The 16,609-nt window shown below is 52.3% G+C and overlaps 4 non-coding genes across 4 annotated transcripts; 2 read left to right on the top strand and 2 right to left on the bottom strand.

Moving 5' to 3' along the window:
* The first annotated feature begins 3,363 nt into the window (after positions 1–3,363).
* On the top strand, positions 3,364–3,434 carry TRNAG-GCC (transfer RNA glycine (anticodon GCC)). The gene has a single exon. It is a non-coding gene; the product is annotated as a tRNA-Gly (tRNA).
* Positions 3,435–3,830: 396 nt separating this feature from the next.
* On the bottom strand, positions 3,831–3,904 carry TRNAN-GUU (transfer RNA asparagine (anticodon GUU)). The gene has a single exon. It is a non-coding gene; the product is annotated as a tRNA-Asn (tRNA).
* A 6,491-nt stretch (positions 3,905–10,395) lies between these two features.
* TRNAG-GCC (transfer RNA glycine (anticodon GCC)) lies at positions 10,396–10,466 on the top strand. The gene has a single exon. It is a non-coding gene; the product is annotated as a tRNA-Gly (tRNA).
* A 396-nt stretch (positions 10,467–10,862) lies between these two features.
* Positions 10,863–10,936, bottom strand: TRNAN-GUU (transfer RNA asparagine (anticodon GUU)). The gene has a single exon. It is a non-coding gene; the product is annotated as a tRNA-Asn (tRNA).
* Positions 10,937–16,609: the final 5,673 nt, after the last annotated feature.

The raw sequence follows: 16,609 nt of genomic DNA, 5'->3' as shown, positions 1-16,609 counted from the left end.
GACTTTTCTCTTTCCTTGTTAGCATAGTTTCCTGCCACTGTCTTGGTGTGCTGCCAGCCTGTGGGACACGTGTCTTGCCCATCTCAGCTCCACTGTGGCATGTTAGATATGTCTTTGAGCAGAGTCCCGGTCCCAGAGTTGCTGCCTTCTCTGCACTCTGGCTTGTAAGACTGCAGGCAAAGGCCCTCCCTGGCCCCTCAGCCAGATAGATACATTTACCTGCAGGGCTCAGCTTTGGTGAAAGATATTGGCGAGAGAGAGGAAAGGGGACGGCCCGTGGTGCACCCCCTATTTTGCATAGAACCACAGCCTCCTGGGAGGGCAGAGACATGAGGGTTCTCAGGGAAAGCCCTCCCAGGAGTGTTGAAGGGCAGGACGTGAAACACAGCAATCCCGGAATGGCCTGGTCTAAGATGCCTGTGCAATAGGCCTGGCCCTAGGCTTCCGGGGCTCTTCCTCGGCAGAGGCCCCAGTGGTATGAGCCCGACCAGGGCTGTGCCCGACCAGGGCTGTAGGGCGCGTTGGGAGCGCGTTAGGGACTCGAAAGAGGGCGCAGGGCGCCAAACTCTGCCCGTTTCTCCCCAGGATGTTGGGGAGGACAGGGAATCTGGCCAGGTCAGTGACTACGCTTTCCCAGAAGGAAAGTCCAGTGACAGTGGCATGTTGTGAAACACAAGATTGCTGGTGGTCTGGAGGGTGCTTTCTGTCAGCCACTTCTCCCGGGAGCAGCCAGAGAGCAGGCTGATGTCGTGCTCTGTCAAGCACAACACTGGCCCCAAACCACTGTCCTTAGCAAAAGCAGAAACATTCATAGTTTCAGTCTCCTGCATCTGATTCCTGCCATCAGCATGTGAACGTTTGGCAGTCCAAGGCTTGCCATGCAAACTTTGTTCATAGGTGTCCCATGCGAATGCATGGGCCTCATCACTACTGTCTACGGCAGGGCTCTCTGCTCAGGCTATGTAAGTGAAGCATTGGTGGTTCAGTGGTAGAATTCTCGCCGGCCTCGCGGGAGGCCCGGGTTCGATTCCCGGCCAATGCAAAGCGCCCTTCTTTTGGCTTTGCTTTAGAAGTCAGAGATATAGACTTGGTGGGGAAAAAAATGTCAAAGAGTGACCCCGACGTGATTTGAACACGCAAACTTCTGATCTGGAGTCAGACGCGCTACCGTTGCGCCACGAGGTCCCTGTGCATGCAGTTCTCAGCCCCGGATCAAGAAATGCTTCTGTGCCTTTTATTGGCCCTCAGTACGCCTGTGGTTAAAGTAGAAGGCTTGGTGGCCTGTTTCCAGTCCTATTGGTGGAAATGACTAGAGGTGAAGAGATGAGAGAAGATAGAAATGTTGAGATAGAGCATGTCACGCAGGCAAAGCGAGAGCTCTAAGAGCAAAGCCAGACAGCTGTGTTTTAATTCAGGACTTGATGTCCCGTTTCCAGTCCTATTGGTGGAAATGACTAGAGGTGAAGAGATGAGAGAAGATAGAAATGTTGAGATAGAGCATGTCACGCAGGCAAAGCGAGAGCTCTAAGAGCAAAGCCAGACAGCTGTGTTTTAATTCAGGACTTGATGTAGGCAAAAGCATACGTCCCTGGGTGGGCTTGAACCACCAGCTTTTCAGTTAACAGCCGAACGTGCTAACCGATTGCGCCACAGAGACCAACCACCGCAGTGAGTGTGTTGGGACTCAATATATGTTTTTACCTTTGTGCTCCTGCCTGCAGCTCTAAGGTCCTGGCATAAGACAGGTAGGCTTAGACTCCATTGTGACATGTCTTACTTCTCTTAGAAGAAGGTTCTGAGTTGCCAGGCAGCTTATCTTCTGCCGGGCACACTTTCCTTTGCAGGCTTTCAGGTTGTGAATCCAGCACTGCTTAGGTGTCCATGTCAGACATGAGCAGCTCATTGAGCCCCATTGTGTGTTTTTTGTGGAGATACAACTCTCAGACTAGAGGGAGCAGGCGGGAAGTGGGTGAGACTCACACAGGGTGGGTGGGGCAGTTAAAGGATGTTATCTAATAGTGTAATCGAGGAGTAGGTTTTTTTGTGCTCTACACTTTAACCAGCGATTCTTTCTAAAAGGAAATCCCAGGGCAGTACCCGCAATGAGTGGCATCCCCACACCCGAGGTTGCATTGTGGTAGCTGTTCCCTGAGCCCATAGCCCCTGTCCCCATGTCGCCCTTTCTCCTCGTATAACTCACCCCAGGTTCGGTGGCTCTGATACTTGCTGCTTCTGCTGCGCGATCATCCCCATGATCTGGGCCTTTGTACGAAATGTCATGTAAGATGACTTTATTCAGCACGGCGTTTGTCATTTGCTTGGTTGTCCTGTCACTGTTGGATGTTTTCTTGCGCAGACTACTGTCTAATGGTGGGAAGGCCACGAGACACGTGACTTTTCTCTTTCCTTGTTAGCATAGTTTCCTGCCACTGTCTTGGTGTGCTGCCAGCCTGTGAGACACGTGTCTTGCCCATCTCAGCTCCACTGTGGCATGTTAGATATGCCTTTGAGCAGAGTCCCGGTCCCAGAGTTGCTGCCTTCTCTGCACTCTGGCTTGTAAGACTGCAGGCAAAGGCCCTCCCTGGCCCCTCAGCCAGATAGATACATTTACCTGCAGGGCTCAGCTTTGGTGAAAGATATTGGCGAGAGAGAGGAAAGGGGACGGCCCGTGGTGCACCCCCTATTTTGCATAGAACCACAGCCTCCTGGGAGGGCAGAGACATGAGGGTTCTCAGGGAAAGCCCTCCCAGGAGTGTTGAAGGGCAGGACGTGAAACACAGCAATCCCGGAATGGCCTGGTCTAAGATGCCTGTGCAATAGGCCTGGCCCTAGGCTTCCGGGGCTCTTCCTCGGCAGAGGCCCCAGTGGTATGAGCCCGACCAGGGCTGTGCCCGACCAGGGCTGTAGGGCGCATTGGGAGCGCGTTAGGGACGCGAAAGAGGGCGCAGGGCGCAGAACTCTGCCCGTTTCTCCCCAGGATTTTGGGGAGGACAGGGAATCTGGCCAGGTCAGTGACTAGGCTTTCCCAGAAGGAAAGTCCAGTGACAGTGGCATGTTGTGAAACACAAGATTGCTGGTGGTCTGGAGGGTGCTTTCTGTCAGCCACTTCTCCCGGGAGCAGCCAGAGAGCAGGCTGATGTCGTGCTCTGTCAAGCACAACACTGGCCCCAAACCACTGTCCTTAGCAAAAGCAGAAACATTCATAGTTTCAGTCTCCTGCATCTGATTCCTGCCATCAGCATGTGAACGTTTGGCAGTCCAAGGCTTGCCATGCAAACTTTGTTCATAGGTGTCCCATGCGAATGCATGGGCCTCATCACTACTGTCTACGGCAGGGCTCTCTGCTCAGCCTATGTAAGTGAAGCATTGGTGGTTCAGTGGTAGAATTCTCGCCTGCCACGCGGGAGGCCCGGGTTCGATTCCCGGCCAATGCAAAGCGCCCTTCTTTTGGCTTTGCTTTAGAAGTCAGAGATATAGACTTGGTGGGGAAAAAAATGTCAAAGAGTGACCCCGACGTGATTTGAACACGCAAACTTCTGATCTGGAGTCAGACGCGCTACCGTTGCGCCACGAGGTCCCTGTGCATGCAGTTCTCAGCCCCGGATCAAGAAATGCTTCTGTGCCTTTTATTGGCCCTCAGTACGCCTGTGGTTAAAGTAGAAGGCTTGGTGTCCCGTTTCCAGTCCTATTGGTGGAAATGACTAGAGGTGAAGAGATGAGAGAAGATAGAAATGTTGAGATAGAGCATGTCACGCAGGCAAAGCGAGAGCTCTAAGAGCAAAGCCAGACAGCTGTGTTTTAATTCAGGACTTGATGTAGGCAAAAGCATACGTCCCTGGGTGGGCTTGAACCACCAACCTTTCGGTTAACAGCCGAACACGCTAACCGATTGCGCCACAGAGACCAACCACCGCAGTGAGCGTGTTGGGACTCAATATATGTTTTTACCTTTGTGCTCCTGCATGCAGCTCTAAGGTCCTGGCATAAGACAGGTAGGCTTAGACTCCATTGTGACATGTCTTACTTCTCTTAGAAGAAGGTTCTGAGTTGCCAGGCAGCTTATCTTCTGCCGGGCACACTTTCCTTTGCAGGCTTTCAGGTTGTGAATCCAGCACTGCTTAGGTGTCCATGTCAGACATGAGCAGCTCATTGAGCCCCACTGTGTGTTTTTTGTGGAGATACAACTCTCAGACTAGAGGGAGCAGGTGGGAAGTGGGTGAGACTCACACAGCGTGGGTGGGGCAGTTAAAGGATGTTATCTAATAGTGTAATCGAGGAGTTGTTTTTTTTGTGCACTACACTTTAACCAGCGATTCTTTCTAAAAGGAAATCCCAGGGCAGTACCCGCAATGAGTGGCATCCCCACACCCGAGGTTGCATTGTGGTAGCTGTTCCCTGAGCCCATAGCCCCTGTCCCCATGTCGCCCTTTCTCCTCGTGTAACTCACCCCAGGTTCGGTGGCTCTGATACTTGCTGCTTCTGCTGCGCGATCATCCCCATGATCTGGGCCTTTGTACGAAATGTCATGTAAGATGACTTTATTCAGCACGCCGTTTGTCATTTGCTTGGTTGTCCTGTCACTGTTGGATGTTTTCTTGCGCAGACTACTGTCTAATGGTGGGAAGGCCACGAGACACGTGACTTTTCTCTTTCCTTGTTAGCATAGTTTCCTGCCACTGTCTTGGTGTGCTGCCAGCCTGTGACACACGTGTCTTGCCCATCTCAGCTCCACTGTGGCATGTTAGATATGTCTTTGAGCAGAGTCCCGGTCCCAGAGCTGCTGCCTTCTCTGCACTCTGGCTTATAAGACTGCAGGCAAAGGCCCTCCCTGGCCCCTCAGCCAGATAGATACATTTACCTGCAGGGCTCAGCTTTGGTGAAAGATATTGGCGAGAGAGAGGAAAGGGGACGGCCCGTGGTGCACCCCCTATTTTGCATAGAACCACAGCCTCCTGGAATAGGCAGAGACATGAGGGTTCTCAGGGAAAGCCCTCCCAGGAGTGTTGAAGGGCAGGACGTGAAACACAGCAATCCCGGAATGGCCTGGTCTAAGATGCCTGTGCAATAGGCCTGGCCCTAGGCTTCCGGGGCTCTTCCTCGGCAGAGGCCCCAGTGGTATGAGCCCGACCAGGGCTGTGCCCGACCAGGGCTGTAGGGCGCGTTGGGAGCGCGTTAGGGACTCGAAAGAGGGCGCAGGGCGCCAAACTCTGCCCGTTTCTCCCCAGGATGTTGGGGAGGACAGGGAATCTGGCCAGGTCAGTGACTACGCTTTCCCAGAAGGAAAGTCCAGTGACAGTGGCATGTTGTGAAACACAAGATTGCTGGTGGTCTGGAGGGTGCTTTCTGTCAGCCACTTCTCCCGGGAGCAGCCAGAGAGCAGGCTGATGTCGTGCTCTGTCAAGCACAACACTGGCCCCAAACCACTGTCCTTAGCAAAAGCAGAAACATTCATAGTTTCAGTCTCCTGCATCTGATTCCTGCCATCAGCATGTGAACGTTTGGCAGTCCAAGGCTTGCCATGCAAACTTTGTTCATAGGTGTCCCATGCGAATGCATGGGCCTCATCACTACTGTCTACGGCAGGGCTCTCAGCTCAGGCTATGTAAGTGAAGCATTGGTGGTTCAGTGGTAGAATTCTCGCCGGCCACGCGGGCGGCCCGGGTTCGATTCCCGGCCAATGCAAAGCGCCCTTCTTTTGGCTTTGCTTTAGAAGTCAGAGATATAGACTTGGTGGGGAAAAAAATGTCAAAGAGTGACCCCGACGTGATTTGAACACGCAAACTTCTGATCTGGAGTCAGACGCGCTACCGTTGCGCCACGAGGTCCCTGTGCATGCAGTTCTCAGCCCCGGATCAAGAAATGCTTCTGTGCCTTTTATTGGCCCTCAGTACGCCTGTGGTTAAAGTAGAAGGCTTGGTGGCCCGTTTCCAGTCCTATTGGTGGAAATGACTAGAGGTGAAGAGATGAGAGAAGATAGAAATGTTGAGATAGAGCATGTCACGCAGGCAAAGCGAGAGCTCTAAGAGCAAAGCCAGACAGCTGTGTTTTAATTCAGGACTTGATGTCCCGTTTCCAGTCCTATTGGTGGAAATGACTAGAGGTGAAGAGATGAGAGAAGATAGAAATGTTGAGATAGAGCATGTCACGCAGGCAAAGCGAGAGCTCTAAGAGCAAAGCCAGACAGCTGTGTTTTAATTCAGGACTTGATGTAGGCAAAAGCATACGTCCCTGGGTGGGCTTGAACCACCAGCTTTTCAGTTAACAGCCGAACGTGCTAACCGATTGCGCCACAGAGACCAACCACCGCAGTGAGTGTGTTGGGACTCAATATATGTTTTTACCTTTGTGCTCCTGCCTGCAGCTCTAAGGTCCTGGCATAAGACAGGTAGGCTTAGACTCCATTGTGACATGTCTTACTTCTCTTAGAAGAAGGTTCTGAGTTGCCAGGCAGCTTATCTTCTGCCGGGCACACTTTCCTTTGCAGGCTTTCAGGTTGTGAATCCAGCACTGCTTAGGTGTCCATGTCAGACATGAGCAGCTCATTGAGCCCCATTGTGTGTTTTTTGTGGAGATACAACTCTCAGACTAGAGGGAGCAGGCGGGAAGTGGGTGAGACTCACACAGGGTGGGTGGGGCAGTTAAAGGATGTTATCTAATAGTGTAATCGAGGAGTAGGTTTTTTTGTGCTCTACACTTTAACCAGCGATTCTTTCTAAAAGGAAATCCCAGGGCAGTACCCGCAATGAGTGGCATCCCCACACCCGAGGTTGCATTGTGGTAGCTGTTCCCTGAGCCCATAGCCCCTGTCCCCATGTCGCCCTTTCTCCTCGTATAACTCACCCCAGGTTCGGTGGCTCTGATACTTGCTGCTTCTGCTGCGCGATCATCCCCATGATCTGGGCCTTTGTACGAAATGTCATGTAAGATGACTTTATTCAGCACGGCGTTTGTCATTTGCTTGGTTGTCCTGTCACTGTTGGATGTTTTCTTGCGCAGACTACTGTCTAATGGTGGGAAGGCCACGAGACACGTGACTTTTCTCTTTCCTTGTTAGCATAGTTTCCTGCCACTGTCTTGGTGTGCTGCCAGCCTGTGAGACACGTGTCTTGCCCATCTCAGCTCCACTGTGGCATGTTAGATATGCCTTTGAGCAGAGTCCCGGTCCCAGAGTTGCTGCCTTCTCTGCACTCTGGCTTGTAAGACTGCAGGCAAAGGCCCTCCCTGGCCCCTCAGCCAGATAGATACATTTACCTGCAGGGCTCAGCTTTGGTGAAAGATATTGGCGAGAGAGAGGAAAGGGGACGGCCCGTGGTGCACCCCCTATTTTGCATAGAACCACAGCCTCCTGGGAGGGCAGAGACATGAGGGTTCTCAGGGAAAGCCCTCCCAGGAGTGTTGAAGGGCAGGACGTGAAACACAGCAATCCCGGAATGGCCTGGTCTAAGATGCCTGTGCAATAGGCCTGGCCCTAGGCTTCCGGGGCTCTTCCTCGGCAGAGGCCCCAGTGGTATGAGCCCGACCAGGGCTGTGCCCGACCAGGGCTGTAGGGCGCGTTGGGAGCGCGTTAGGGACTCGAAAGAGGGCGCAGGGCGCCAAACTCTGCCCGTTTCTCCCCAGGATGTTGGGGAGGACAGGGAATCTGGCCAGGTCAGTGACTACGCTTTCCCAGAAGGAAAGTCCAGTGACAGTGGCATGTTGTGAAACACAAGATTGCTGGTGGTCTGGAGGGTGCTTTCTGTCAGCCACTTCTCCCGGGAGCAGCCAGAGAGCAGGCTGATGTCGTGCTCTGTCAAGCACAACACTGGCCCCAAACCACTGTCCTTAGCAAAAGCAGAAACATTCATAGTTTCAGTCTCCTGCATCTGATTCCTGCCATCAGCATGTGAACGTTTGGCAGTCCAAGGCTTGCCATGCAAACTTTGTTCATAGGTGTCCCATGCGAATGCATGGGCCTCATCACTACTGTCTACGGCAGGGCTCTCTGCTCAGGCTATGTAAGTGAAGCATTGGTGGTTCAGTGGTAGAATTCTCGCCGGCCACGCGGGAGGCCCGGGTTCGATTCCCGGCCAATGCAAAGCGCCCTTCTTTTGGCTTTGCTTTAGAAGTCAGAGATATAGACTTGGTGGGGAAAAAAATGTCAAAGAGTGACCCCGACGTGATTTGAACACGCAAACTTCTGATCTGGAGTCAGACGCGCTACCGTTGCGCCACGAGGTCCCTGTGCATGCAGTTCTCAGCCCCGGATCAAGAAATGCTTCTGTGCCTTTTATTGGCCCTCAGTACGCCTGTGGTTAAAGTAGAAGGCTTGGTGGCCCGTTTCCAGTCCTATTGGTGGAAATGACTAGAGGTGAAGAGATGAGAGAAGATAGAAATGTTGAGATAGAGCATGTCACGCAGGCAAAGCGAGAGCTCTAAGAGCAAAGCCAGACAGCTGTGTTTTAATTCAGGACTTGATGTCCCGTTTCCAGTCCTATTGGTGGAAATGACTAGAGGTGAAGAGATGAGAGAAGATAGAAATGTTGAGATAGAGCATGTCACGCAGGCAAAGCGAGAGCTCTAAGAGCAAAGCCAGACAGCTGTGTTTTAATTCAGGACTTGATGTAGGCAAAAGCATACGTCCCTGGGTGGGCTTGAACCACCAGCTTTTCAGTTAACAGCCGAACGTGCTAACCGATTGCGCCACAGAGACCAACCACCGCAGTGAGTGTGTTGGGACTCAATATATGTTTTTACCTTTGTGCTCCTGCCTGCAGCTCTAAGGTCCTGGCATAAGACAGGTAGGCTTAGACTCCATTGTGACATGTCTTACTTCTCTTAGAAGAAGGTTCTGAGTTGCCAGGCAGCTTATCTTCTGCCGGGCACACTTTCCTTTGCAGGCTTTCAGGTTGTGAATCCAGCACTGCTTAGGTGTCCATGTCAGACATGAGCAGCTCATTGAGCCCCATTGTGTGTTTTTTGTGGAGATACAACTCTCAGACTAGAGGGAGCAGGCGGGAAGTGGGTGAGACTCACACAGGGTGGGTGGGGCAGTTAAAGGATGTTATCTAATAGTGTAATCGAGGAGTAGGTTTTTTTGTGCTCTACACTTTAACCAGCGATTCTTTCTAAAAGGAAATCCCAGGGCAGTACCCGCAATGAGTGGCATCCCCACACCCGAGGTTGCATTGTGGTAGCTGTTCCCTGAGCCCATAGCCCCTGTCCCCATGTCGCCCTTTCTCCTCGTATAACTCACCCCAGGTTCGGTGGCTCTGATACTTGCTGCTTCTGCTGCGCGATCATCCCCATGATCTGGGCCTTTGTACGAAATGTCATGTAAGATGACTTTATTCAGCACGGCGTTTGTCATTTGCTTGGTTGTCCTGTCACTGTTGGATGTTTTCTTGCGCAGACTACTGTCTAATGGTGGGAAGGCCACGAGACACGTGACTTTTCTCTTTCCTTGTTAGCATAGTTTCCTGCCACTGTCTTGGTGTGCTGCCAGCCTGTGAGACACGTGTCTTGCCCATCTCAGCTCCACTGTGGCATGTTAGATATGCCTTTGAGCAGAGTCCCGGTCCCAGAGTTGCTGCCTTCTCTGCACTCTGGCTTGTAAGACTGCAGGCAAAGGCCCTCCCTGGCCCCTCAGCCAGATAGATACATTTACCTGCAGGGCTCAGCTTTGGTGAAAGATATTGGCGAGAGAGAGGAAAGGGGACGGCCCGTGGTGCACCCCCTATTTTGCATAGAACCACAGCCTCCTGGGAGGGCAGAGACATGAGGGTTCTCAGGGAAAGCCCTCCCAGGAGTGTTGAAGGGCAGGACGTGAAACACAGCAATCCCGGAATGGCCTGGTCTAAGATGCCTGTGCAATAGGCCTGGCCCTAGGCTTCCGGGGCTCTTCCTCGGCAGAGGCCCCAGTGGTATGAGCCCGACCAGGGCTGTGCCCGACCAGGGCTGTAGGGCGCATTGGGAGCGCGTTAGGGACGCGAAAGAGGGCGCAGGGCGCAGAACTCTGCCCGTTTCTCCCCAGGATTTTGGGGAGGACAGGGAATCTGGCCAGGTCAGTGACTAGGCTTTCCCAGAAGGAAAGTCCAGTGACAGTGGCATGTTGTGAAACACAAGATTGCTGGTGGTCTGGAGGGTGCTTTCTGTCAGCCACTTCTCCCGGGAGCAGCCAGAGAGCAGGCTGATGTCGTGCTCTGTCAAGCACAACACTGGCCCCAAACCACTGTCCTTAGCAAAAGCAGAAACATTCATAGTTTCAGTCTCCTGCATCTGATTCCTGCCATCAGCATGTGAACGTTTGGCAGTCCAAGGCTTGCCATGCAAACTTTGTTCATAGGTGTCCCATGCGAATGCATGGGCCTCATCACTACTGTCTACGGCAGGGCTCTCTGCTCAGCCTATGTAAGTGAAGCATTGGTGGTTCAGTGGTAGAATTCTCGCCTGCCACGCGGGAGGCCCGGGTTCGATTCCCGGCCAATGCAAAGCGCCCTTCTTTTGGCTTTGCTTTAGAAGTCAGAGATATAGACTTGGTGGGGAAAAAAATGTCAAAGAGTGACCCCGACGTGATTTGAACACGCAAACTTCTGATCTGGAGTCAGACGCGCTACCGTTGCGCCACGAGGTCCCTGTGCATGCAGTTCTCAGCCCCGGATCAAGAAATGCTTCTGTGCCTTTTATTGGCCCTCAGTACGCCTGTGGTTAAAGTAGAAGGCTTGGTGTCCCGTTTCCAGTCCTATTGGTGGAAATGACTAGAGGTGAAGAGATGAGAGAAGATAGAAATGTTGAGATAGAGCATGTCACGCAGGCAAAGCGAGAGCTCTAAGAGCAAAGCCAGACAGCTGTGTTTTAATTCAGGACTTGATGTAGGCAAAAGCATACGTCCCTGGGTGGGCTTGAACCACCAACCTTTCGGTTAACAGCCGAACACGCTAACCGATTGCGCCACAGAGACCAACCACCGCAGTGAGCGTGTTGGGACTCAATATATGTTTTTACCTTTGTGCTCCTGCCTGCAGCTCTAAGGTCCTGGCATAAGACAGGTAGGCTTAGACTCCATTGTGACATGTCTTACTTCTCTTAGAAGAAGGTTCTGAGTTGCCAGGCAGCTTATCTTCTGCCGGGCACACTTTCCTTTGCAGGCTTTCAGGTTGTGAATCCAGCACTGCTTAGGTGTCCATGTCAGACATGAGCAGCTCATTGAGCCCCACTGTGTGTTTTTTGTGGAGATACAACTCTCAGACTAGAGGGAGCAGGTGGGAAGTGGGTGAGACTCACACAGCGTGGGTGGGGCAGTTAAAGGATGTTATCTAATAGTGTAATCGAGGAGTTGTTTTTTTTGTGCACTACACTTTAACCAGCGATTCTTTCTAAAAGGAAATCCCAGGGCAGTACCCGCAATGAGTGGCATCCCCACACCCGAGGTTGCATTGTGGTAGCTGTTCCCTGAGCCCATAGCCCCTGTCCCCATGTCGCCCTTTCTCCTCGTGTAACTCACCCCAGGTTCGGTGGCTCTGATACTTGCTGCTTCTGCTGCGCGATCATCCCCATGATCTGGGCCTTTGTACGAAATGTCATGTAAGATGACTTTATTCAGCACGCCGTTTGTCATTTGCTTGGTTGTCCTGTCACTGTTGGATGTTTTCTTGCGCAGACTACTGTCTAATGGTGGGAAGGCCACGAGACACGTGACTTTTCTCTTTCCTTGTTAGCATAGTTTCCTGCCACTGTCTTGGTGTGCTGCCAGCCTGTGACACACGTGTCTTGCCCATCTCAGCTCCACTGTGGCATGTTAGATATGTCTTTGAGCAGAGTCCCGGTCCCAGAGCTGCTGCCTTCTCTGCACTCTGGCTTATAAGACTGCAGGCAAAGGCCCTCCCTGGCCCCTCAGCCAGATAGATACATTTACCTGCAGGGCTCAGCTTTGGTGAAAGATATTGGCGAGAGAGAGGAAAGGGGACGGCCCGTGGTGCACCCCCTATTTTGCATAGAACCACAGCCTCCTGGAATAGGCAGAGACATGAGGGTTCTCAGGGAAAGCCCTCCCAGGAGTGTTGAAGGGCAGGACGTATAACACAGCAATCCCGGAATGGCCTGGTCTAAGATGCCTGTGCAATAGGCCTGGCCCTAGGCTTCCGGGGCTCTTCCTCGGCAGAGGCCCCAGTGGTATGAGCCCGACCAGGGCTGTGCCCGACCAGGGCTGTAGGGCGCGTTGGGAGCGTGTTAGGGACGCGAAAGAGGGCGCAGGACGCAGAACTCTGACCGTTTCTCCCCAGGATTTTGGGGAGGACAGGGAATCTGGCCAGGTCAGTGACTAGGCTTTCCCAGAAGGAAAGTCCAGTGACAGTGGCATGTTGTGAAACACAAGATTGCTGGTGGTCTGGAGGGTGCTTTCTGTCAGCCACTTCTCCGGGGAGCAGCCAGAGAGCAGGCTGATGTTGTGCTCTGTCAAGCACAATACTGGCCCCAAACCACTGTCCTTAGCAAAAGCAGAAACATTCATAGTTTCAGTCTCCTGCATCTGATTCCTGCCATCAGCATGTGAACGTTTGGCAGTCCAAGGCTTGCCATGCAAACTTTGTTCATAGGTGTCCCATGCGAATGCATGGGCCTCGTCACTACTGTCTACGGCAGGGCTCTCTGCTCAGGATACGTAAGTGAAGCATTGGTGGTTCAGTGGTAGAATTCTCGCCTGCCACGCGCGAGGCCCGGGTTCGATTCCCGGCCAATGCAAAGCGCCCTTCTTTTGGCTTTGCTTTAGAAGTCAGAGATATAGACTTGGTGGGGAAAAAAATGTCAAAGAGTGACCCCGACGTGATTTGAACACACAACCTTCTGATCTGGAGTCAGACGCGCTACCGTTGCGCCACGAGGTCCCTGTGCATGCAGTTCTCAGCCCCGGATCAAGAAATGCTTCTGTGCCTGTTATTGGCCCTCAGTACGCCTGTGGTTAAAGTAGAAGGCTTGGTGTCCCGTTTCCAGTCCTATTGGTGGAAATGACTAGAGGTGAAGAGATGAGAGAAGATAGAAATGTTGAGATAGAGCATGTCACGCAGGCAAAGCGAGAGCTCTAAGAGCAAAGCCAGACAGCTGTGTTTTAATTCAGGACTTGATGTCCCGTTTCCAGTCCTATTGGTGGAAATGACTAGAGGTGAAGAGATGAGAGAAGATAGAAATGTTGAGATAGAGCATGTCACGCAGGCAAAGCGAGAGCTCTAAGAGCAAAGCCAGACAGCTGTGTTTTAATTCAGGACTTGATGTAGGCAAAAGCATACGTCCCTGGGTGGGCTTGAACCACCAACCTTACGGTTAACAGCCGAACGCGCTAACCGATTGCGCCACAGAGACCAACCACCGCAGTGAGTGTGTTGGGACTCAATATATGTTTTTACCTTTGTGCTCCTGCCTGCAGCTCTAAGGTCCTGGCATAAGACAGGTAGGCTTAGACTCCATTGTGACATGTCTTACTTCTCTTAGAAGAAGGTTCTGAGTTGCCAGGCAGCTTATCTTCTGCCGGGCACACTTTCCTTTGCAGGCTTTCAGGTTGTGAATCCAGCACTGCTTAGGTGTCCATGCCAGACATGAGCAGCTCATTGAGCCCCACTGTGTGTTTTTTGTGGAGATACAACTCTCAGACTAGAGGGAGCAGGCGGGAAGTGGGTGAGACTCACACAGGGTGGGTGGGGCAGTTAAAGGATGTTATCTAATAGTGTAATCGAGGAGTTGGGTTTTTTGTGCACTACACTTTAACCAGCGATTCTTTCTAAAAGGAAATCCCAGGGCAGTACCCGCAATGAGTGGCATCCCCACACCCGAGGTTGCATTGTGGTAGCTGTTCCCTAAGCCCATAGCCCCTGTCCCCATGTCGCCCTTTCTCCTCGTGTAACTCACCCCAGGTTCGGTGGCTCTGATACTTGCTGCTTCTGCTGCGCGATCATCCCCATGATCTGGGCCTTTGTACGAAATGTCATGTAAGATGACTTTATTCAGCACGGCGTTTGTCATTTGCTTGGTTGTCCTGTCACTGTTGGATGTTTTCTTGCGCAGACTACTGTCTAATGGTGGGAAGGCCACGAGATACGTGACTTTTCTCTTTCCTTGTTAGCATAGTTTCCTGCCACTGTCTTGGTGTGCTGCCAGCCTGTGAGACACGTGTCTTGCCCATCTCAGCTCCACTGTGGCATGTTAGATATGCCTTTGAGCAGAGTCCCGGTCCCAGAGTTGCTGCCTTCTCTGCACTCTGGCTTGTAAGACTGCAGGCAAAGGCCCTCCCTGGCCCCTCAGCCAGATAGATACATTTACCTGCAGGGCTCAGCTTTGGTGAAAGATATTGGCGAGAGAGAGGAAAGGGGACGGCCCGTGGTGCACCCCCTATTTTGCATAGAACCACAGCCTCCTGGGAGGGCAGAGACATGAGGGTTCTCAGGGAAAGCCCTCCCAGGAGTGTTGAAGGGCAGGACGTGAAACACAGCAATCCCGGAATGGCCTGGTCTAAGATGCCTGTGCAATAGGCCTGGCCCTAGGCTTCCGGGGCTCTTCCTCGGCAGAGGCCCCAGTGGTATGAGCCCGACCAGGGCTGTGCCCGACCAGGGCTGTAGGGCGCGTTGGGAGCGCGTTAGGGACGCGAAAGAGGGCGCAGGGCGCAGAACTCTGCCCGTTTCTCCCCAGGATTTTGGGGAGGACAGGGAATCTGGCCAGGTCAGTGACTAGGCTTTCCCAGAAGGAAAGTCCAGTGACAGTGGCATGTTGTGAAACACAAGATTGCTGGTGGTCTGGAGGGTGCTTTCTGTCAGCCACTTCTCCCGGGAGCAGCCAGAGAGCAGGCTGATGTCGTGCTCTGTCAAGCACAACACTGGCCCCAAACCACTGTCCTTAGCAAAAGCAGAAACATTCATAGTTTCAGTCTCCTGCATCTGATTCCTGCCATCAGCATGTGAACGTTTGGCAGTCCAAGGCTTGCCATGCAAACTTTGTTCATAGGTGTCCCATGCGAATGCATGGGCCTCATCACTACTGTCTACGGCAGGGCTCTCTGCTCAGCCTATGTAAGTGAAGCATTGGTGGTTCAGTGGTAGAATTCTCGCCTGCCACGCGGGAGGCCCGGGTTCGATTCCTGGCCAATGCAAAGCGCCCTTCTTTTGGCTTTGCTTTAGAAGGCAGAGATATAGACTTGGTGGGGAAAAAAATGTCAAAGAGTGACCCCGACGTGAGTTGAACACGCAACCTTCTGATCTGGAGTCAGACGCGCTACCGTTGCGCCACGAGGTCCCTGTGCATGCAGTTCTCAGCCCCGGATCAAGAAATGCTTCTGTGCCTTTTATTGGCCCTCAGTACGCCTGTGGTTAAAGTAGAAGGCTTGGTGTCCCGTTTCCAGTCCTATTGGTGGAAATGACTAGAGGTGAAGAGATGAGAGAAGATAGAAATGTTGAGATAGAGCATGTCACGCAGGCAAAGCGAGAGCTCTAAGAGCAAAGCCAGACAGCTGTGTTTTAATTCAGGACTTGATGTCCCGTTTCCAGTCCTATTGGTGGAAATGACTAGAGGTGAAGAGATGAGAGAAGATAGAAATGTTGAGATAGAGCATGTCACGCAGGCAAAGTGAGAGCTCTAAGAGCAAAGCCAGACAGCTGTGTTTTAATTCAGGACTTGATGTAGGCAAAAGCATATGTCCCTGGGTGGGCTTGAACCACCAACTTTTCGGTTAACAGCCAAACACGCTAACCGATTGCGCCACAGAGACCAACCACCACAGTGAGCGTGTTGGGACTCAATATATGTTTTTACCTTTGTGCTCCTGCCTGCAGCTCTAAGGTCCTGGCATAAGACAGGTAGGCTTAGACTCCATTGTGACATGTCTTACTTCTCTTAGAAGAAGGTTCTGAGTTGCCAGGCAGCTTATCTTCTGCCGGGCACACTTTCCTTTGCAGGCTTTCAGGTTGTGAATCCAGCACTGCTTAGGTGTCCATGTCAGACATGAGCAGCTCATTGAGCCCAACTGTGTGTTTTTTGTGGAGATACAACTCTCAGACTAGAGGGAGCAGGCGGGAAGTGGGTGAGACTCACACAGGGTGGGTGGGGCAGTTAAAGGATGTTATCTAATAGTGTAATCGAGGAGTTGGTTTTTTTGTGCACTACACTTTAACCAGCGATTCTTTCTAAAAGGAAATCCCAGGGCAGTACCCGCAATGAGTGGCATCCCCACACCCGAGGTTGCATTGTGGTAGCTGTTCCCTGAGCCCATAGCCCCTGTCCCCATGTCGCCCTTTCTCCTCGTGTAACTCACCCCAGGTTCGGTGGCTCTGATACTTGCTGCTTCTGCTGCGCGATCATCCCCATGATCTGGGCCTTTGTACGAAATGTCATGTAAGATGACTTTATTCAGCACGGCGTTTGTCATTTGCTTGGTTGTCCTGTCACTGTTGGATGTTTTCTTGCGCAGACTACTGTCTAATGGTGGGAAGGCCACGAGACACGTGACTTTTCTCTTTCCTTGTTAGCATAGTTTCCTGCCACTGTCTTGGTGTGCTGCCAGCCTGTGAGACACGTGTCTTGCCCATCTCAGCTCCACTGTGGCATGTTAGATATGTCTTTGAGCAGAGTCCCGGTCCCAGAGCTGCTGCCTTCTCTG

The sequence above is a fragment of the Pleurodeles waltl genome, unplaced genomic scaffold (genome assembly GCF_031143425.1).
Source record: "Pleurodeles waltl isolate 20211129_DDA unplaced genomic scaffold, aPleWal1.hap1.20221129 scaffold_214, whole genome shotgun sequence".
In the NCBI taxonomy this organism is placed as follows: domain Eukaryota; kingdom Metazoa; phylum Chordata; class Amphibia; order Caudata; family Salamandridae; genus Pleurodeles; species Pleurodeles waltl.
The sequence above is the reverse complement of the archived record's forward strand: the minus strand, read 5'-3'. Positions and strand labels throughout refer to the sequence as shown.